Consider the following 23,887-nt stretch of genomic DNA (forward strand, 5'->3'; position numbering starts at 1 on the left):
ATGCACGAGAGGAAAGACGGCGCTCCGTATCCCCCCGGACGGGTGGTGGGCGGGCATACGTACGTACACATCCGACGTGCACGCGGTGTGCACTCATCCCCTCATGCACCTCCATTTCACCCCCTCCCTCTCTTCGCTGTACACCGCCTCTGCGGCGGCCCCGCTATCTGGCCCACGCAAGCTGCTCTGACGTAAGACCCAAAGCGGTGCACGAGGCACGCAGACTCCATTACGCCATTACGCTCCGCGCGGTGGGAGAACGAAGAAGACGCCCCCTTTGGGCATGCCACGCGGAGGGGAGAGGAGGAGCGACAGGGAGCGGACGTCCTTGCATTTGCACTATGCAGGTAGAAGTCCACAGTGTGGTTGTGATGGCATCAACGACGGTGGCAAACAAAATAGGCAATGACGACGTAGGGAATGATTAAGCTAAGAGAGGGATAGAAAAATGCTTGAATGAACCCCGGATGTCAACACGGAAGGGTGACTGCGCCTTGCAGCTGGTAAAGATGATCGGGAGCAGTTAAAAAACAAATACATGAACGCTTTCGTGGAAGACTGGTCAAAAGGACACGACGTAATGGACTTTGAATGATCCACGAGTGAAGGCGCGGAAGAGGAGAAGGGGGGGGAGAGGCTGGAGACAACGCGCTTAGTGTACGAGCGACAAGAAGCGAGATATCTCAGTTTAGAAAGAGAAGATCTTATTTTAGGAGTTATTAAAGATCTTATTTTTAAAGAACGCGCATCCGTTTATTTGCTAATTGCACTACCATCTCCATCGTTTCACCTATGTTTCAGCCGGCGTGCCAAGTAAACAGACGAAAATATCCCATTAAGTTATTCAAAAATACGAGGAAGTTCATCTGAAGCTTCGAAACTGCTCAGGAGTTTCGTGTGCAGGCTCCGAAACGAGGGCCCCACCTCTATACTTGGTCCGAAGCACCGCAGTGACACCGTGGAGACAACAAAGTTAGTGCGAATACGCCCGACTTTCGCACCATGTCCTGGTCGCTTACTTCAAATTAAAGCACGAAAGCAGGCTAACGCGCACACTACGAAAGCGGTCGCGTTTGACACGGCTGCTGTTTTTGCGGTGACGGTGAGGCCTCCGCTCCCCGTGCCCACACGTGCACGACGACGTCCCAGTCCCGCCTGGTGCATTCGTAGGATGTCCCGTGCAGGGCCGTACCTCCTCGCCACATCCTCCATTCACTGGCGGTGCCACGGTGGCGGTGCACCTCTGCCAAGGCTCTCCCCCCGACGAATACAGAGAAGAAAAAAACAGAAACAAAACATCAACAAATACAATCGCCGTGCCTTCTTTCCTCTCAACCTCTTGGCATTCACCTCTCGCCCAACTCCGCCGTCTTCTCCGTTGTTTCCTATCAGCGTCTCCCGCCTCCACCTCTCCATTCCCCCTCTCCGCTCCCGCTCTCCTCTCCCCCTCGCGCACGCCCCGCCGCCTCCTACATTTTTTTCCGGTCCATTGTTCACGCAAATGGTCGGCGATGTCGGTCGGTCGTGCCTTCTTCTTCCTCGGCAGGAAAGCTTTCGGCGCGCGTTCGCGGCGGCCGCCGCCGCCGACGACGAAAGGAATGGAAGCGAAAGCAGACAGTGCGCGGCGAAAGTGTCGAAAACGTTTCGGCCCTGCCTCTCCTCCTCCTTAGCTCTTCTTCTTCGGACCGCGTTCATTCTTTCTCGTCCCTTTCCCTCTCGGCGGCATCAAAGAAAGCTGCTCCCTCTCCTCCCCGGGCCAGCTAGCAATCTTTTGTGATGCTCCCGTAATTCCGCCTCGCTGTTGTAAGGGGGATCCCGAAGAACGCAAACATTCGGGAATGCGGCGTGCGCCGCTGTTCTTCATGAAGTATGCAGTGGAAACAGCGGCAAGAAAGCGCACGGAACACAGCGACGGCGCGTGGAAAAAGAAGAGCCGCCACCCCCCAACCGGCTAGAACTCCCCGGCACGCGATGTGGAACCGAAGCCGAGGGGAAAATGAATGAGCACACGCGAAACTGCGGGGAAGACGAATCTGAAGTGGAGTGGGAATGGTGAAGTATATGCTCGCGGCAGAAAACTTTCTTCGGTACGGTGTACGAGAGGTTGGGCTGGGGAGACGGATGCGTTATCCAAACTCTCTCGTTATATATATATATATATATATATATATATATATATATATATATATATATATATATATATATAAAAATCAGGCAGTTACGCTCCGACTAAGATAACGGCTTTCCTCACCTAGACTTCTGTTCCGCTGAACTTTGGTTTGGGAAAGAGAACATACAAGAGTGGCTTGCGCCACCTCGGAAAAAATAAAAAAAAGCAAGGTGAATGGGAACAGAAGCAGCCCCATTCCGAGTATGGATATTCGAAAACACACCGACACCGCTAATGACGCGGCCTTTCCGCCGAACTTAGATTGCATGGGCTCCTGACGGACGGCGTCTTCTCGCCACCATGGACTTCTTTCTCCTCAAAGAGTTCAGATGAAATCAATCGGCGACGCTGAACGTTGTTAGGCATATTACCAGAGCATAGCGGCTCAATGACCTCTCTCATCACAAGCGAGGCTACTATACATGGCCTTGTCCAGGTTGGCGCATCGTTTGGCAGAAAGCAACGTGATTCTCAAGTCCACCGCGACCTCTGTCTCTATTGGTGTGTGGCAGTGAACATTAGGGTGCGCGGTTCATACAGTAGTCGGACAGAACAGTGTAACACGAAAATCGTGCACCCCTCCATCTAGTACTAGTAGTAATAACTTTTATTGAGGGAAGAGTGGCATTGTGGGGCGTTCGATGGAGTGGGGCCTTATTCGCAGGCCCCAATCTTGGCCAGCACCTCCTGCCCACGTACGGGCCGCTAGGTCCGCATGGACGTTACTGGAGGAGCTAGACCGAAGCACCGAAGCATCTCCCATCGCTACGACGATGGTTGAACGGGAAGCTTTCTCGTGGCGGATTCCTTGGTTGCCGTCTGAATTTTCCAAACCGCTTCGAACATGTCGAAATGGAGCAATCGGTTTAACGCAGCCTTCTCAACGCAGGCGGCCAAAGTTCGATTCCGGCCACCGCAAGTGTTTTTTTTTCTTTTTCGCTTAACCCACGATCATTCATTATCATCGTCAGAGAAGGTTGGCTTTCCTGCAGGGCGTTTTAGCGTCACAGACGCATCAGTGCGAACACTAAAGCTTCGCTTTAATGTACGTGTAGCATTCGTTTCATTTTCTGAACCACTAGCGCCGTACAAACCGGTGATTATTATTACCTCTCGTGTCCGGTATACGCTTGAAAAATTCCTGGTGTCGCCGCCCGGGCCGACATGCGCCATAGGGAACGAGTTTTACGCACACTTGCGCGTTAACATGTCTCGATAAACCCAGATATAGACGCGAATTGCGATAAATCAAACGGCCGGTGCGAGCACTGAGAGACACAAGGCGTTCACAACTCCACGCCGCACGCACGCGGGTGACGATGTGCGGCAGTTTCCACGCCTGCGTTTTACGACCCTATATACACCGAAACTGCGAGATGGCACGAAAAAAAAAAAAAAGAATCCTGAAATGGGTTCGGTACGCCGCACTAAAGGCACGCGACAAAAAAAAAAAAAAAAAAAGAAAGCAGCTTGAGAATACTATCTCTCACGCACACTTTACGTTCCGCACGCGAAATGTTTCAAACACGCAGGCGACTAGGAAGCTGGTAAAATAAATATTAAGAGGCTGTTGCCAGTAACGGACGCGCACAAACAAGCAGACGACGGAAAAAGAAGCAATACGACATTCAGTTCCGCCGCCGCATCTGCCTTTCTTTTTTCGCCCTTCCGCGAACGCAAAGCCTCTTATGGGCCCCGCGCACCACCCTCGACGTAAATGCAGCAGGAGCAGCCGCTTCGCGGTAAATATTTTAAAAGCGCTTTTGGAAATACGCGATGGCGCCGGTTGTGAATGCCGCGCGCTCTGCCTTTCGCGCGCTCGCTTATAATGCGTTCGCATCACAGGGCCCGAGCGTGGAGGCCTGGCCCGCCACGAAAAGCAGTTTCACAGAGAGGCGGCGACATTCTTCAGCGGATGCGGAGGGGACATCAAGGCGGCGCGGGAGCGTCTCCGCGCAGTGCACATTTGATAAACGTATTCATTTCCCCCTCCTGTTTATTATTTGAGAATGCTACACAGCCGAGCTATCTTTCTGCGCGCCTTGACACTTGATAGTATGTATCTTGCGACGGAACGTATACCCGCCCAGCTCAACTATGTTTCAACGTTTTATGATGTATACACAGCGGAGTGACTGACCAGTAGGCAGGCGAATGGGGAAAAAACGAAGGAAGCTCACAATAACCCGTAAGACTTGTAGGTAGCGAAGCTGTATACGCAAGCTTCAATACGCAACCTTCACGACCATCACGACGGTTTAAGCCCACGATTGCAGCCGATTTGCTTCTTGGCTGCCGCAACGACCTTTGCTCCATCATTGTTGCTATAAGTGTGAGCTTCTTTCAATTTTGTGTTGGTGATAGTCATTGGATATCACCTTAGAGGAGCGTACGCTATGACGTGTCTTTCTCTTTCCGAGCAAGTGTTGGCACGATTACGGCAAACGCCGGAGTTTTTTTTTTTTTTTCTTTCTTTCTTGGCCAATCTCCCTAAGTGGGTATCTTGGCTTGAGAAACGTGCGCCGGGGATTCTGGGCGGCCGTCGCGAGGCACGCATTTCGTGTCTGACTTTTGCGCTGAAGAGTGTCATATGGTTAAACAATTTTCTTTCGCAGCTAAAAGTTACCCAAACAACCATATAACTGCCTTTGTATGTCTGGCTTTTTCGCATAGCTGGCATGCTGTGCAAAAAAGCCAACGTTAAGAACTTTAGCTACGCAGAGAAATTTAACGCTTAAGTCATGCAGCGAAGCCGCCTTTTTGCATTGCCAGGATATTGCCTGGACAGCAACCACCTGTAACAGAAAAAATAAGCATTTTGTACCTAATAAGTACTTCGTGCCTGCCGTAAGAGCAGCGCTAGTATTAAACAAAGCGTATAAAACGTACGTAGGCCTATATTATTTTTTTTGGTAAGATGACACGTCATCACCCCGCTACAAAGGGGATATCATTAGCAATCATCATCATCATCATTATTGGCAAAAAGAAAAAAAACGGGGGGGGGGGGGGGAGTTTCGGGGAAGCTTTCGCGCACCCCTGAAATTCTTTAGCGGACCCCCTTTTGAGAATCGCTGTAGACCAACCCGTAGAAATATTTCACCCCTCTACGTCTTGATGCTTTTCGGGGACGGGAAGGAGGGGGGTGCCAGAGGGGAAGGGAGGAGAGGAGACAGAAAGAGGGCACTGACTCTTCATATACCACCCAACAACGACGGCCGATAACTTTTTCCCTGACTCGAGCTATGCACCACACGTACGCGGCTTAAATGTCTGGCTCCACCGTGACGATCAAGCATTTTTCTTTGCCAATACCACCCAAGAAAAACCAAAGAATGCACGAAACAACGGAAATGCTATGTTTAGTAGTGCGTACACTGAATATCGAAGTTTCTATTTTCAACTATGAACGGATTTCTCGCTTCGTTTCTTGTCTCGATTTATTACCACTTTTCTTTCTCGTTTGTCCACCTTGGTTTCCTCCTCCCGTTCCCTGCGTAGCCACCGCTTTCGGTCATGCTTCCTTCAATGCTTTCGCGGTTTCGAGTGTCCCGTCTCCTTTCCATTTCCAGGGGGATAACACAACTCACTTTGAAGAGAGAGAGAGAGAGAGAGAGAGAGAGAGAGAGAGAGAGAGAGAGAGAGAGAGAGAGAGAGAGAGAGAGAGAGAGAGAGAGAGGGAGAGAGAGAGAGAGAGGGAGGGAGGGGGAGGGGAGGGGGGGAGATAGGGGGGGGGGGGAAGCACCGGCAAAGAGGCACGGCGGTTGTTGCCGGTCGAGACCCGACGGGCGCGAACGTAACTCCTCCGCGGCCGCGCGGCTTCCGGTAACGCGAGGAGCGCTCTCTCGTGCAAGATTAAAGCCCTTAATCAAGGCACGGAACTGCGATACTCGGCTCCGGCCTAGGCTGAGACTCGCCGGCCCGTCAGAGAGAAAACGCGCGGAGTGAGGGGGTGGGGGAGTTGATTGGTAACATGCATGTTTATTGGCAGAAAAGGGTTCCATTCCAACTCTTTCGAAATGATTTGGGGTCTATAAGGGAAATTTTGAATCGCGAAGTAAAAAAACGGGAGTGTAGAACTCACAACCGGTGGACCACCACACTAACGGAGTGGCCACCGAGACAGCGGACTAGAAGCATATAACATGACCTATAACTCAATCGATGGGTGATACAAAAAAATAGGCCGCAAACAATGGATTCGGGCAACGCAGGATGGAGCAGTTGGAAGTCAACGCCGCCATCCTGCACTGACATAAATAGGACGGCTACGGCGACGACGACGACGACGATGGTGATTATGAGGAGGAGGAGGATGCTGTTGATTACGGTGGTGGTGGTGATGACGATGATGCTGGCATTCATTTTGTGCTCCCGCTTCTTAATCAGCGATTGGTGCGCAGGGTAGCCATACATGTAAGCTGACACTTGCGCTTCACTCCAGTTTTAGGGGCTCCCTCCCTGTCTTTCTTATCTTTATCACCATTTGCTACAGTAACTGATGAGACAGCACCTGCAAAACGCTCCTGCCGTGAACTCTTTTATTTCGGCAGAGGGAAGTCAACGTGCTCGCCGATTTGCCTTTCGTCGAATGCCGTATACAGAAGGGGCCAGCTCAGCACCGATCTCGACAAGCAGCCAGCAGCGCTGGAGCCCATCTCGAGGCGACGCATGCGCACATGCGGGTCCCTTTTCTCGCGTCGCATTTTTAAGTGCCGCTGGAAGTGGTCGTTTGCGGCCCCTGCCGCGCGACGACCTTCCTGTTCCGATGCCGACAAAGGCGGCTCGGCAGACGCCGCACGGCCTGGAGAGCGGCCACCGACGGCAACGTGGCCAACCATCGCCACCCGCAAGCTATGCGGCGACGGGCCCGTTTTCGAGAGGCCGCCGCGGGAATGGAAAGTGGCCAAACGGGAATGCGAAACACATTCAACGAGCGCGTCACGGCTGCCTTTCATCTTTTTGTTCTCGCAGGCTATACCAAAGGGCTGGCCCAGACAATCGATAAACCCGCTGTTATATGCGTTTCTTCCTTCTTTTTTTTTTTTTTAAAGCCTTCTTCCGGTCTTCTGCATGTGTTGCGGTGTATTGTGTCCATTGACATTTATGCTTTAGTTTGGTTGTGCAGAGCTTGATGGTGAAGGGTGACCTGTGTCTCTGCTTTTCGCACTGAAGCTTCGTCAGCCGTTTTAGGGGCGAAGCCCCTTAGGGGCTGGGGCTGTTGGCGCGTCGTCCCCGCCGTAATCGTCGTCGTAATCGTCGTCTCGTGTAGTCACGGTACTAAAACCCCGGGAAGCTCGTTCACGCCTCACGCTAGAACGTAAAGCGTACTAAAAAAAAAACACCAGGACACTACTCGTTTACGCCTCGCGCAAGAGAGCTTCGTGCTTCAAAGACAAGAGACATGTACAGCGAAGCTGTATACCTCTATCCCACAACGGTTTCATCTCCGTTGGCAAAAACACCAAGGCACCAAGAATACACTTGTGCACTGCATGCTTCGCCCCTCCCCAGGTTTCGCGTTAGTGGAGATGGCCCGGGATATTTTTTTGTGTAATATGAGTCGCTGTGCGGTTTGAGTGATATAGTAGAGGTGCATGTTGGTTCCGGTGACATTTCGGTGACATTTCGGTTCCGAGCTGCCTGCTTGAAGCCAAAGGTTTCCGTCCATACATGAAGTCAATTCACTGCAAATTCGACGCGCGCTGTGAAGTGACGTGCTTTGAACTCGCCTGCAGCGAAAACGGGGTGAGGCGCTAGTGTGAGAAGCCCGTCATTCGGCTACACAATTCTAGAGATGAAGAAAATGAAGCACACTACCGTCCGTTGTCACCGTCACACGCCATACATGAACCGAACGGTTCCTTACCGGAAACTTCTGCTGCGTACAAATTGTAAAGTTGGGTACTTGTACTCGTAGACGCCATCTTTAGGGACTATATATCGTGCTTCGTAGTACTGCGCGCTCGTTCTGGATTATTTTACTTTTGCGGCATAACTTTACGAGTCATTCTTTCACCGCTGGAATTCCACCGTAAGTTGAAAAAAAAAATGATATGCGCTTACCTTCACCGGAGAAAGAAAGCCCGCTACTGGCGTAAGGTATCCCACCTCGTTGCGCTCGAATATCCTACAGAAACAAGACAGAAGCACGCTATTATAACTGCTCATCAATAATATATATATATATATATATATATATATATATATATATATATATATATATATATATAGAGAGAGAGAGAGAGAGAGAGAGAGAGAGAGAGAGAGAAGAGAAACACACACACGCACACAGCACGCACGCCCACGCACTGATAAGCCCGACGTGCAGTGTAGCACTAGCATAATATGGCAAGAAAGAAAAAAAACAGCACGCATAACCACAGAACTGGTTATGAGAAGTGACGACCTGGCACAAAAGATAAAATGATTTAGTACAGCCCAGAGCAGATAAAATTAAGATACGAGCAGTCAATGTGCTACGAGAAACAGGAACGACTAAGAGCAGCGCGATCTGAAAGACACAAAAATGACAAAAGTGAAGCGAACACACACACACACACACACACACACACACACACACACACACACACACACACACACACACACACACACACACACACACAAAACGAGATAATATAATGAAGAAAAAAAAATAACGGAGAGAAAACATTTACTAAAAGTTGGCGCGAACGTAAACCTTGACTGAAAAAAAAAAAAAAAAAAAAAGAAGAGTGACGGAAGAAGTCTCCTGAAACTCACATCATTCTAAACTTCAGCAAACCAAGCCCGGAAAACAAACCAAAAGGATGGCAAGGCAGAGAAAACGCCTTCGACAAAGCACACACGAAACGCAGGGCAAAAGAGGAACCAGGAGACGGGCTAGAAAAAGAGCCGCGACCCCTCTCCGCTTCGCTAACCCCGACGTCGGAGATCAAACGAAACAGATGCAAATGAAGCGCGCGGGCCCGCAAGGCACCGCGCTGCTCGGGTTGCTCGCCGCAGCCCGCGGCTGGATTCGTCTTCCATCCCCTCCCTTAGACTCGGAAGAGGAGGCAAGGATCTGCGGGATTGCAGAGCCAAGACAGACGCGCCCCGCCGGCGCCCATATTTATCTTGCCCGCGGGAGCTGCAGCGCGCTATCAATACACCTACGGAGACGATGATGATGTACCAGGCCTCCTCTCAGCTCGCACGCCGCCATCAACGCCGTAAGGTGCACGCAGAGTGCATCGTGACTATCCAGGCACGATGATGTCCGCGTGCCCTAATGCACGGCGCGGTGTCATCAAAGACTGGAGTGTAGGTTAATTTCGGTGGCCTACGGTATACCCTCGTGTTTAATATTCAAGCCCAAGATCGTCGAGGGATGAGTTGCTGAACTTCTTTTTGAAGGGTTTGATAAAGGGTGCGGGCACCCTGGTTGATCACGGCCTCCCTCAAAGCGGCAACCGCATGGAGCGTTTTGTTCACTTCTGGCGTAACGGACGTTGCAGAGGACCAAATTAAAAAAAAATGAAAGAGCCAATATGACCAATTAGGCAGTTTTAGCTAACAAAGCAATCTGCCAGATGTTGGTGGGGTAAACGTGCTCTCCAACGTTTTTCGCGTCGCCACCAGGAGACGCCGACGGCCGCCAGACGCGAGCGAAACGTTGCATGCGGTTGCCGCTTTATGGTTTGTGCACCACGTCTTAGGCAAGTATTTTGTTCAGGCGCGTCACATTGCCTCATGAACGTTTCTTGTTGGCAGCACTGGGAAGTATTTTGCTCGCACGCACCACATTCCTTAATAAACTATCGCTATCGGCGGCACTACAAAACATCTATGTTTTGTAATGTCACTCATCTGCGTCTCTGCAAAGCCGCTCAGCCTCGTCGACACAAGAACTGCGAAAACAACGACACACAGTCCATTATCGAGACGGTTTGTTAAACCTTGCTTGGTGAACGTTATCAAAACTCTATAATGAAGAACACCGCGCAAAATCCCTAGCTCGAGGCGTGCGAGGTTTGTAGCTGTCATGGCGTGAGAACTGACTGCTGGTTCGCGTGCAGAGAGCACACTAAGGACCAACGTACCAGCGCGCGCGCTCACAGCAGAACATTTCGATAACACAAGTCTACGCCAAAAGCTACGAAAGAAGAGGAAGAGATAATGTGAAGAGACTGTTGAGTAGTGTTTTCTTTGTCGAAAACAGTACGGAAAACCGCAGGCGTGAACTTGCCTTTAGATATTAGCGAGTTCCCGCTCGACTGCGCGTAACTTAACGGGGCGGCTAGTGCCGCGCGCGCAGGAGATCTCCAAGGAACGATGCGAACAGTGTGGGGTTCACTTGAAGGACTGTTTTATTATACGCACAGGTATACACTACAGAAAGAGGGTAAGGGCACGAACAAAGAGGAGAGTCTCGGTGCCTCAAATGGCGATGGTTGGCGTCGGTTTGTCTGCAAGCGCGCACACATATAAACACACGTCGCTCGCTGGCGCCGCACCGTCCGGGGTCTGTGGCATGGTGTCGGATGCGCCGCATGGTGTAAACAGCGGCCGCGTTCCGATCCTCGTCTTCGGTTACTTGATCCGGGGCCTCCAAAGTCCTCCCGAGCTCTTCCCCGTCAGCGACGGGTAAACTTTAGACACGCCTTCCGAGAACGGAGGAATTCTTAACAGAGACAATGTACATTGACCGAAGGCAACGCTCGAAGCCGGCGCAGAAAAGGATCAAATCGGAGACCCAGAAAGGACGGTGTGATGTTTACGCAGAGCAGCAGTTGCAAAAATAGATTGTCCAGAGAAGACTCCAGGTTTTTACAGCCAGAGAAGAACTGTATTCCTGATTCCCAAGAGCACAGGGGGGAAACACCTCGAGCCGCTGCAGGCACATGGCATCGGGTGCCGGAGCGCCAGCGTGAGAACGAGAAGAGAGAGAGAGTGTCACAGCCGCACATAAATGCGCCGAATGGCACGTACGCTACACAAACATGACACCACAGACGGCAAAGAAGGAAGATATGTTGGAGGCCCCCCGAATCGCACATTCCGTACGTCGTAAAGCTGACTCCCAAACAGTCCTCGCGACACGGGAGAACGGTGGGAAGGTAAATCCGAAACTTCGGCACTAACGCGAACAGGCCGATCGCTCCATATCACGGATGGCAGGCAGTCAGAATGTGCAGCGAACAAGCATTCGGTCACTTTAAACCACTCCCACGACGTCTCGGCATTTCTCGTTATCCTCCGGCTAAGTGCAGCAACAGTAAGCGCAGACAAAAAAGCGCCACGGAATGATCTCTAATACCCACACTGCCAGCCGCCCTGAAGTGTAGAACGAACCGGGTTAACTTCTGTTTTTGTGTGTGCGCGCGTGTTTTTTTTTTTTTTTTTTCAACTAGGTTTCGCAGCCGCGTTTTCATGATAAACATTCCAGCTTTGCCAACTGCAACTCAACTGGAGGTGAACGCGCTGCCTTTTCGACTGCAGTGAATGATCTCATGACGCCATGTCACAAGCACATACATGCACGCGCAAAATAATAAAATTCAAACTAGAACAAAGCAACAAATGTGAACAAAGAATCGTGAGCCCTATTTCGGGAAGCGGGCTAACCTGGCACAGCAGACGACAGACGATCTGAAACCAGATAACTGGTATGGACAGCGATGAACCGCGGGAAAACTTTACTTTGATTCGTATGAGCCCTTATGTAACCATTTGTGGCCATCATAAACTATCGACAAAAGAGGTTTTCTGATAAGCTGTTACCTCATTAAGCTCCTTACCATGAACCGCCATCGCGAGTTTCGTTTTGCGTATCCCAGGTGGCGTTGTCGTTCCTATAGATCAGCTTGCACGTCCAAATTAGCCGAAATTTTCCCATAGGCGAAACTCGCTTTTATTTTTTTTTAGAATAAACAGGTAAGTACCGTCGTTGTTCCTGGTGTCAAACAAAACAGACCACGAAATGCGACCTTCGTGTTAAGTTTGAGCGCGAACGGGGCAGTGGTTTGCCCAGAAATTTTTTTAAAGTGTTCTATTTATCGATTTAACACCCTGTATATGTAAGAGTTTTGGTGTTGGTAACGGGCTACTAGATACAGTTCTTTTGCAAATTGGAAACAGCGCTCAAAATGTATAAAAAGACGTTGTTTATTATATCTTCCTTTTCTTAGTATATGCGGGGGTGCGTGCGTGCGAGTGAGTGAGTGAGTGAGTGAGTGAGTGAGTGAGTGAGTGAGTGAGTGAGTGAGTGAGTGAGTGAGTGAGTGAGTGAGTGAGTGAGTGAGTGAGTGAGTGAGTGAGTGAGTGAGCCAGCGAGTGAGGAAAACATCCGTTACAAGCTTCCTTGAACCTTCCCCCCTCCCTCACAATATGGAGAGAACACAAAGTGGACATGCGGAGTATTGAAATGTCACGAGGAAGAAAAAATAAGAAAGAAAAATGAACGGCGAAGAACGGGAATTCTCTCGAAATTTGCTATTAGGAAAAGCCTCGCCATTCACGCACAAATACGTTCCCATTGTAGTCCGCGCCTTTGTGCGACGCAAAAGCGGGGCACTCTTTTGTGACGCCCCAGCCCGGCATGAAAAAAGCAGGCGGGGGCAAAGGCAGGCGATACATCAAGCGCCTGCACGAAACACGGAGTCTCAAAAACGCCTGCAGGGGAAGATCAGCGGATGATGAAGAGATGGTCCGCTGTTGTTGCTGTTGTTTACGCATCGCTTGCGAGCACCAGCCATTGCTGAAAACAATCGATCTGACATGCTTCGTTTATCAGCTTTCTCCCGGCTTACACGCTAACAATTACGCTGCGGGAATAATTCGGATACACATATATTGTTTATCTGAACAAGTTGCTAAAATGCAACTATACAAATGTAAAAAAAAAAAGAAAATGTCAGCTTCTTTAGAAACTGAGGTATACCTCAATTACACTGCGCACAACAGCCTAACGAATACGCCCGCTATACGACGGTATAACTACCAACAAGAAATGAGAAAACGGCAGCGAAACTACTCGCCCTGAGAGCTGTATAACTTTTGAGGCAGCCTCACACTTAAACCTTAGTGGTGGCTTTTAAGTGCGCCTGCTTGTCTCGTGCGGCCGTGAGTCACAAAACCTCGTTACTTGATCAAAAAAAAAATAAGGCCCCTTTCTTAAAAGAAAGATGGTTAGAACGCGAAACTTTCTTGCATGCAACTTGAGGCAAAGTCAAAGTCCGAAAATTCAAACTGCTTCGACTGTGTTGGAATGGCGAAATCGTCGGCTTCGTAACGCAATGGACCCGGGTTCGATTCCGGCCACGGGAAGCGATTTTTTCTTGAGGCGCTTGATGCGCCTTCACTTATCATCATCATCGTTTTGGAAAAACCCCTGTGTACAGTTGCTTTTCCTGCAATGCGTTTTGGCGTGACATCGAACGTCATCAGTCGGGCATAGAAAGTTTCGCTTTAAAAACAAAAAAGTGGGGGGGATGGGTAGATATGGAGCCGTTTTCAGCAGTGTGGTGACAATCCAAGCCTGCTTTACGCTAACATCACGGGGGGGGGAAACGCGGGGGAGAGAGAGGGATTAGGGGGGAGCAAACCCGGAATAACCGCTAACTATCGTGTCTTCTATGCATCCGTTCATCCCGCTAGAGCTTCAGTTTTACTACGAATGGCATCCTTATATGGGGTTCACCTGGAGGGCTTTTTATCACTGGCGTCTTACGTATACGCACACTTTTAGTAGCTCTCCGCATAATTAGAACACCGCTACCACCGAGAAGGAAGCGCATTTATGTATGCTCCAGACATACGACTACAGGATGCAGGTGCACTCAACGCTGAGGGTTAACAAGCGCTGACAGGCGCGATGCGATGACTGTCTGCACAGCAATTACTTCATAATAATTCTGTTATATAAAAACCACTTTCGCGAATCGAGTAAAAGCGGCAGGGACAAGAACAAGTGTGCTTTGCCCCGAAAGGATGCGCCGGTTTGAGATTTTGCTTTAAAAAACCATCCTTCGAGAGTATTCGGATTTCACGAATAGGTTCCGATTGCCCAACTGGAGACCAAATAAGGTTCTACGCTTCCCTATTAAACAAAACCCCGATTTAACAAATAATATGAGGGTTTCGTCGGGTCCATAACACCACGTAGACGCGGCAACTACAACCGCATAAGGTAATAAAATAAGCGAGGCGAAACATTATCTCGACCCAATCCCTACCTTTGACCGCTATATGGCGCAAATACTGCGTCACATCAATGCATAGTGAACTCCCGTTAAGACGAACTCGGTTCGGACGAATTCTCGCTTATGCCGAACAACGTGGCAACGTTTCTTTGGTTTTCCATAGACCCAATGCAAAAAGAAATATCCTCTTAAGACGAACAGCCTTGCACGTATTCTCCGGTTAAGACGGACAACTTTCGGAGTGACCTTCATTGCTGGCGATTCTGGGTAGCGAACATGGTAGTCTTGGTGGGGTGCGGTGGGGAATTCACGCGACCAGAGGGAAAGAAAAGTAAAAGTAAATCACAGCGCAATGCGAATTTGCGCGACGGAGGAAGTGGGGGAGCGAGAAAAAAAAAAAAAGACACGCGGATAAAGCTACCACTTCTCCCGCCCTTCAACGCGCGGAGCCAGCGACAAAGCAAAGAAGAACAAAAAAAGCCAGGCCGAGTTTTTTGTCCGCTCTGGTAGGAGGAGAGGCGAAAAACTAGGAGGATAAGCAAGTAAAAGAAATAGTCACGACGGAGACTTCCTGTTCGCGAACGTAACAAATGTCCTGTTTCTCAGCGGGAGAATGTGAGTTCGCGTCGGTTCCCGTCGCGAGTCCCACCGCGTCACCGCCGAGAAAGCGAGGAGTTCCCTATCTGTCCACGCTGCGTTGTCGCTGAGGTAGCGGGTGTACGCTCTCCGTTGCCGCTTGGACTGGATAAAACTAGGCAAGGGTGCTTGAAGACAGTCTTCTATCCCTTTGCGTACATAAATAAATGTTTTTTATCTTTTTCCTGCATTGTAAATCTACTTCATTCACCATTTTGAAGCAAGATATTTGCGTGCAACTGGGCATGTTGCCGATCCTTTTTTTTGGGGGGGGAGGGGGGGGGGAGAGGGGGGAGGGGGGGGAGGGCTTCTGATAAGACGAACAAATTATCATGGTCCCTTCGAGTTTGTCTTACGGGAGTTCACTGTACTGTATTCTAATCTGATTTTAACAATTCTCGTCTTCTCCTCAAAGACCCGCTGTTCAGCAAGAATGGCGTACGAATATAATACCGAAGGCTCCGCGCAGATCGGTAAATGTAAGCATTGAATCACAATACGTAGAGCGCAAACGGGCGGAAAGGCATAACACACACTGCAGCGATTCGGCGTTCAAGTGGACGAAGTTGGCACAGACAAACCTACGATGTAAAACCTCGGGAACCAGGCATGAATTGAAAACAGTTAAAGAGAAAGTGCACTGCGCAGATTTTCATACTATCGAGCAGCAGTGAGGGTAAAACGAACACGGACAAAGTTTAAATTGGCGGCGAAAGAAATAAAAAAAAAGCAGCAAGCCTCCTTTCATGCTGGCCTCTTCGTTAGCCTCCCGCTGTTTTCATAACCGCGCGGTTCGCGCGGGCAAGTTTTCTTTTCATCATGGAACCTGCACTGCCCCTTCTCTTTTACTTTTCTCTATCCCGCTCCCATTCAGGCTGTTTCGCTCTCTCTCTTCTTCATTTCCCTCTCTATCTGTCTTCCTTTCTTTTTTTGATAACTTTTCTTGTAGTCATTCGCGTTCTCATCTGTTTTCTCTTTAGTGTCTTTGCAGAGGAGCTCGCTTCTACGTTCATGTTAATTCTCCCTTACACCCCCCCCCTCCCCATCTCCCCTTCTCCCCTCCCTCCTTACAATTTCATTTCTGGGAAGAGAAGTAGAAAAAGAAAGATGCAGAAATCAAGAGACCAACTACCGTCGAAATAAACCACCCGGCGGTGCACATTATTTTCGCCTCTTCTCCTTCAACCTATTTCCCCTTTTTCCCCGTACTTCGTTCCTATTTTTGTCCCCTTTTCCTTCTTGACTCCTCCGTGGAGCGAAGTTCTTTGACGCTCCATTTGTGATTTAAGTATTTTTTTTCCGGGCCCTCCTAAAATGCGAACTGCGTGTTGTGAATATTTCGAGTGTGCACGTCCTTCTTCTTCTATTTTGTTTCTGTTTGTGATTCCCCATTTTTAGGTTCGCTTCCCGTCAAGCATCGTGTGAGGATGAGGAGGAAGCGGAGGAACGGCTATTACAGCGTTCCCTGTTCACGCGTGCTTCATCTTTGTCGCCCTACACCAGTGCACATCGCTCCATTATAAGTTCCCTGCATGCCATTCGCGTTAATTCCCCACCTCCTTTTTTTCCTTTTTCATTTTTGTTTGCGCTCGCCCTTTTGTTTTACCCTCATTTCATTTTTTTTCCTCATTTCCGGCAGCTTTCGCACTGCACTGACCTTTATGACGAATTGAGAAGGCGACTGGAAGAGACGTTTTAAACTACTCCCCCACCCTCCTCCCCCGCTCCTCCCGACCCGTTCTATCTCTTCCCCACCATGCCCATCCCCATCTCTCAAGTCCCCAGTGCAGGGAGCCGAATGGGTAAAAAAAGGGGGTTAAGGGTGATTCGGGAAGACTTTCCTCCCCTGTGAAAACAGAGGGAAAGAAGCCTCTAATGGGAGAGGGAGAAGGAAAGACTGTCCTGGTGCCTTTCCTTCCCTTCTCGGTAATTGCTCGCGGTCTCCACTCATGTAATTCCTGTCCCGCCTTCCTGAGTTGCAGAGGAGAGACTGTGCTAATGGGAATACGAATGTGTAACCCCACAGCCGCTACTGCTCATATGCCATTACGCTAAACTTTTCGAATCTCCGCGTTCTTTCTATACAGATATAAGAGAGAGCAGAGCGAAGAACCGGTACCGGTACGGTATCCGGTAGGCGACCGGCGGTACTGCGCATGCGCAGAGGCGGAAAAACTGCTTGTGGGCATGCGCAGGTGTACCGCGTACCGTACCGGGTCCGGTTCTCCGCTCTGCTATCTCTTAAATCTGTATAGAAAGAACGCGGAGATGCTTTTTGGTAGACCACCGATTACACCCCTCTCTCTCTCAAGCTAGGATAAATGCTGCATCAAACTACCGCACTCCCCTGTTTCAAGTTTTTCCCTATGATAGCACTGCATGCTTCTCGCGTAGGAAAGGCTACTGGTGGTTCCTGCATGCAAAATGCCAACGTGTTCAAAATATCGGTCTATGGCTGAATCTTCGAACAAAGAACCAAACTGAGAAATGAGAAATCAAGGTCGCCAGCAGCGACGGATTCGTCCCCAGTCTCAACACAGACCAGAGAAAACAGCCAATCAATTTACGGAACTTAATGAGGACGACTGACAACGAAGTGACGTACCCGGTTTCCCAGGCTATAGCTTGCCGACGTAGACCACGAAGACGGAAGAAAAGGGCGCAGCGAACAAAGGCGCACGTCGCGCTTATCGCCACCTTCTTTCCCGTCATACACACACACAGAAAGTAAAAAGAGGGGGGGGGGATAAAACTTAAAAGCACGTGTGTGGGAAAATAAAAAGAATAAATAAGAACGCAACACACAGTTGCAGCCTCAGGGCAGCTCGATCGCTCGCTAGCAGGCTCTTATAAGGTCTCCAGTCCAGACCACTCCGCCATCATCGGTGGCGGCACGACAACGCCGACACCACCAAGGTCAGAAGACTGGAAGACTGCTCTCTTTTCACCCGCTCTCCGAGTTTACACGTTCAGTTAATTAGAAGCTTTCGCTATTGATAAGCTTCGCGAGATCGACCAAACTAAATCAGCCGGTTAGAAGTGACCGTAGTGCACCCGGTGGCGGATATGTACGCACAGGCATAGTCGCCGTAAGGTGGCGTTGACAGCCAGTCATGTCGGCAACGTCAGGACAAGCTGGGCACGCCGGCATTCCTTTTTCTCCTCCGACTCTTCAGCCGCCGCCTCAGGCCGCTCGTGCACTCAGGGGGTGTGCAGGCGAAGGCCCGATGGGAATCCAATAGCAATCGATAAACGCGAAGAGAACCCGCACGACGCCGCCGCCGCCTTGAGCGAACGCAAGCGCCCCGCGGTTCCCGTCCCGAGGGGCTGGCGAAGCCGGCGACAGAGGCACCTCCAATATTCGCCTCCGGGGAAATACATGCGTCGACGGCGTCTCATGTAGCGAGCGCTGCGCGATTGTCATATTGTTGCATACACGCGCGCGAAATATTGACCGGCAGCAACGCCACGCGGACGGGCGACAATAACCGTATATAATATACGCCGGCAGGGACCTAACGCGCATTCTTCCCCATCGCCCGACCGCTGAAGGAAAAAGCTTTCGGGCAGTGCATGTATATGCATGTATCGGTTGCATATACTCCCGGCAAGGTAATCCAGCCCTTGCGACCTGCGTTTGTTTTATGCGCGAAGGCGCCCTAACGGTCTTCGGCGTTGGCAGCGCTCCACCTGGGTGCACCTCGCCGGAGAGACTTTCCATGTCATTGAGTTAGCTCCCCCAGGGACGATCCTTTTCCCATCTCTTATCCGTTAGAAGCATCCCCACCTGCAGGCTTCCGCACCTATTGTGCCTATTCAGATGCCGTTGGGTCGTGTCCCGTATACAGGTAGGAAGGCAAACCATTGTGAGTATGCGTGTGGACGGCGGGACGTTACAGCTCTGCGCGGATGGGCTGTTATTTCTCAGAATGGTGATCAGGTAGACAGAGCAAGGCCGTTTGCATGAAACCACATTGGCACGACAAGTTCTCTCGCGCCATTCTTGTCAAAACATTCTAAATTAACGGGTTTATTTCTTTATAATTAACTCCACGTGTTTCATTTACGTCGGTAAGTCGATTACCCAAACTTTATATTGTGTACTTGTCTTTTCTTCTTTTCCCCACTATTTTTTTCAATGTTCTTTCAAAAATGTAACCCCCCTTACTCAATGCTCTTCAATGGGCCTGTAAGGTATAATAAATAAATAAATTTTACGGACTACTCTCAATCCCCCACTCCACACCACCCCACCCCTTCACCGAAAAAAACTTCTTGGCGGTCTACTGGCTACTGTGCATTACATACCCTTGTGAAAGTTTCCTGGCTGGCGGTGAAGACGGCTTTGCGTCTAGGCTCGAACATTACTTCTCAGTTCGTGGACGTTCTCAGACATTGCGTCGCGAGCAACCAAAGCCCCGTTATGTTTTTTTTTTTTTTTTACGCGGCCCTGGTCTCATGGAGACTCCGTAGGCACTGAGACAGGGCTATCTATAATAAGCCTGTAGCCATGTGTGTATCTGTGTTACGGTGCCTCAACTTGCCGTCGTCGTCATCCCCGTCTGACACGCCCTGCAAGGTTGGCCTTTTTTTTTTTTTGTCTTCGTTACCCAGCCTTAACGATTCAATATCTTTTTTTTAGATGCGACGGCATCTCATTCACTCGCCTTGTCCCTCCATACGGCGTTGTTGTCTGTCCACACCCCTCCCCCATTCTCCTCGCCACGCGAGCTGCTCTCTCCGCCACTCACCCCCTCTCCTCTCCGATAGCGAACACTCTCTCGCGAGGGGCATTGGATTGGATTCGATTGGCGTGGCTTGGCTTGGATTGGATTAAAGTGGATTGTGTTGGATTGTGTCGCGTCATAGCCGCGCAACGTTGCGTCATAGCCGCGGCAGGGGGTTCACGGCACGTTTCACGCGATGGGAGAATCAACCTAACGGAAACAACAACGGAACCCCCTATGCGTCGCATCTACACAGGGGTTCCCGCGAGGGGATGTGGGAGTAATTTTTGTCCTTCCATTGCAGGCTGGCTAAAAAGCCTGCTGGCCGACTAAATGAGCGGCCTCGTCAATCACCGTTTACTCCGGATACGTCTGGATTAATTAGATTACCAATTAATAGGATCCTTCGACGCCCGGGTTTTTCTCATTTTCCGTCTCCATACGTGCGTGCTACTTTTTTTTTTTCATTCGTACGCGAAGATTTATTTGTCGCGTAGAGAATCGTGTTATCACGGAGCGTGCGTGCCCTTGACGTGTCTTTCAGCATGTCGGTGCTGACGACACGAACGCCACACACGTCATCAAGCAGCGTCACGGAAATGACTAAAAATCCCGGACGATCTCCACAACCTGAAACCTGGGGAGTGGCGAAGCATGCAGTGCACAAGTGTATTCTTGGTGCCTTGGGGTTTTTGCCAACAGAGATGAAACCGTTGTGGGTAGAGATATACACCTTTGCTGTAATAGTCTCTTGTCTTTGAAGCACGAAGCTGTCTAGCGCGAGGCGAAAACGAGTGTCACGGTGCTTTTTAGTACGTGTTACGAAGCGCTCCAGCGCGGGGCGTAAACAAGCTCCCTGGTGTTCTTCAGCACGCGTTAACGTTCTAGCGCGAGGCGCAAACGAGTTTCCTGATGTTTTAGTACCGTGAGTATACATCAGACGACGATTACGACGACGACTACTACGGACGACAGGAGACGCCATTAGCGCCAGCCCCTAAGGGGCTTCGCCCCTACAACCTTCGCACTTGTTTATGTCCGCGTTGCACGTGTGCCGAACGCCAACCGTGCGTTGGGCGAAACGTGAGAAGTAAAATTCTAAATTACCAAAATTCGGGCAACAATCGATAAGCCACAGGGTTCAAGACGATCCGTTATGCTTCTAGCCAGCATACCGCCGTGCCACGTTCACGTGGAGATCGGCCGTGCGACGAACGCCGTCATCCTCTTACCGCAGCCCCCGGCGGGAAAGACAAAAAAAAAAGCGCGTGGAGATGTTGGATGTAGTAAGAGAAGGAGGAGGAAGCTGCGGCTTATCGCCCCGCACGGCAAGGGGCCCGCCGGAAAGGCTCCCCCAGGGACGGAAGACGCACATCCTCTCTCAGTCCCTTCCCTCATCTTCCACATCCCTCCTCGCCACTCAGCGTCGCGCATCTCGCGTACTTCCCAGCCCAGCCGACGGAGCTGATAACGAGGCACCAGCTTCGCACCGCGGCACAAGGGGCACACGACACACACGACGAGTGCGCGGAACATTGCCGAAGCCATATACGATGCATCACTGTGGCCGAGAATAACCCTAACCCGTACAGTGAATTTTGCGGGAGACCTCCCAAGATCGACCTAATCACCGTCGCTAAAGTTACACGTTGCTTCACTCATTACGGTTTGCGAAGCTCACCTGAGGGAGAAAATTCCGTGATAAAGTTTCGCGGTACGATTACTACCGTGGCCTGGATAAATAAAGTGAAAAGGAACAAGCAGACCACACAGGCCGAGCTAACTATTCTCGTTCCTTTTTGTTGTTGTTGTTGCTAACATTTTCAAGAAAGGATGTTTCTCAACAGCCGAAAAAGAGGCGGCGGGCTCGCGCGGAACGTGGAAGTCTTGCACGATATCACCTTCGCCAAGGTGCGTAGCAATGGCAGATCACATGACCCCTTTAAGGGACCATGAAAATTATAACATTGTTTTGTTCGCAGAAGAATGGACTGGATGACTTCACTGTAGCAAGGAGGCCAAGAGGCCTTAATGTTGGATACCGAACCCTTACTTGAAGAGAAAAAAAAAATAACTAGCCTGTGCGTGCCTCGAGAAACGTTTTCACCTAAAATATAATCACTAATATTGAGTAACTTTCAATTTTTTCGCTACCGAACGTCAGCGAAGTGATTGGGAATATACCAGGGCTCTCCGATTTTTCGGTATCGGATCCACGGCGGATAGTTCGCTCGTAGACCGAAGACTCTCCTTGCCATAAAAACGGAGAGTCCGCGGTGAGCCCAAGACGGATGATCCAAGAGTCCGCCAATCACACAAATTCATCCCTGTGACGTCATACGCGCAAGGCGAGAAAGTCGCCAGTGAGTCGCCGCTCTTTCGTCGTCTGTTTTCCTGATTATGTAGCTCGTTCGAAAATTGGGGTCAAAACTGGCACTGTTGTTATTCTGACATTGCAATCTTTTATAGAATGCACCAAACTTGAATTTGTCGACATGGTCTTTGAAACTCTTCTCCCCCTCTCCTTGCCGATCAGCCACTAATGCGCAGCGATTTTTGTGGGAGCAAGTTATAGTTCGTACCAAGCTAGTACCTCGTCCGCTCCTCCATCTCTATATGAAAAGTGACTCAAGAAAGAAAACTGAAGCACACCGTACCGGATAACCAGCGATGGTACCACAGTACACAGATGCATTTTTTTCTTGCTTCATTTCTTTTTTTTTTCTTGCTTCACAAGTAAGTAAAAACAGGCGGGTGCTTGTTTTCGCCACATTGCGCCCAATGGTCAGTCAGTCTCTTACAGGAATCGCTCTAAAAGTGAATGCATTGCTACAGGAGTCGTCCAGAATTCCAACCTGAATGAATGTTAACGCAGTTAAGCGTTTTTTTTTTTTTAACGTCCAGGGTTAGTAATATTGCAGCTGCCTCGGTAACGGCCACAATTACCGCGGAACATCTCCGTTTGCTGCCCGAACAAAAAAATCTTGGGAGTGAAAGCTCACGCGCCCTCCAGCTTACCTCTCACTCGTATTAAACAGGTGCCGCTTATTATACCTCACTCCCAATATCCAGGTGACTTCGACACCCCGACAAATTCGTTAGCGCTGGAAAGCCTCTCCGGCTAACCGGCAGCGCAAGAGTCAAAAGTTGCGCGGATCAGCGGCCGTCATATGCACGCTCACAGCCTCGTCGTCTCTCTCCCAATCAACGCGGGCGTGCGTGGGGGGCACGACGACGACGACGTCCGCGACACGTGCAGCACGCGAACGCCCGCACGCGCGCGCAGCGCTCGTCGTCGTCGCCGCCGTCAACGGAACGGCGGGCATGCAGCCGGCAGACACGCACTCAGGCACGCCCGAGCCGTGCAGCGGCCGCGATCGAGGCACGGCTGCTCGCGGTTCCCACAGCCTGCTGCGAGCCGACGCATATCGATCCTGCCGTCTACGCCGCGCTGCCGCTTCTCGAGCGCCGCGCGGTTCTTCGCAGCCTGGGCTTGACTGGCGCGCTGTCTGCAGGCTCCAGACGACGCTTGCCAATCGAAGCGGGCGTGCTCTCTCCGAGGCCCAGATGGAGCGGGCGAGCGAGTCGGACGGATGCCTGGCCGGGTTGCTCCCTCCGTCACGCAGTTTCGTGCAGTAATAACGGCCTATCAGACCGCCATCGCGGTCCAATCAAGGGCGGAAGATCGGTCTCGCCACGCGCAGTGCCAGATGCGGATTTGGATTCGATTCGGCATTTCCTTAGATTGTCCAACCGGAAGCGCCGCAACTAGACAAGGACAACAGATGCGAACTAACAAAAACGGTCATTTTTAACCAAAATGGTTATATAAAACGATTAACAGATAGCTAGACAGACGCTGCCTTATTGTGCATGCACGCGAAGCGCCTGTACAGATAACGAAAAGCATCTCGTGCGGTAAAATTTCCCAAGTGCGTTGCTTAAAGGGCGATATATTTCTAAGCGAGCGCTGTGTTTATATTTCACAGGTGATATATTTCACAGGGAGTTTCGCGTCACGCGCTTTCCGATCCTAATACGCCTGTAAAGGATGCTTTACTGCAAATTTGTGCGCAATGATGGAAAGCCAACTTCGTGTAGGGGAACGCGACGAGGTTGCCATGTAAACTAAAAGTTCTATAACGGAATTCTTCCACACAAACTCCTATAGG

This window comes from Haemaphysalis longicornis, unplaced genomic scaffold (genome assembly GCF_048455015.1).
Source record: "Haemaphysalis longicornis isolate Haplotype H1 unplaced genomic scaffold, Haemaphysalis longicornis Haplotype H1 scaffold_7, whole genome shotgun sequence".
Classification (NCBI taxonomy): domain Eukaryota; kingdom Metazoa; phylum Arthropoda; class Arachnida; order Ixodida; family Ixodidae; genus Haemaphysalis; species Haemaphysalis longicornis.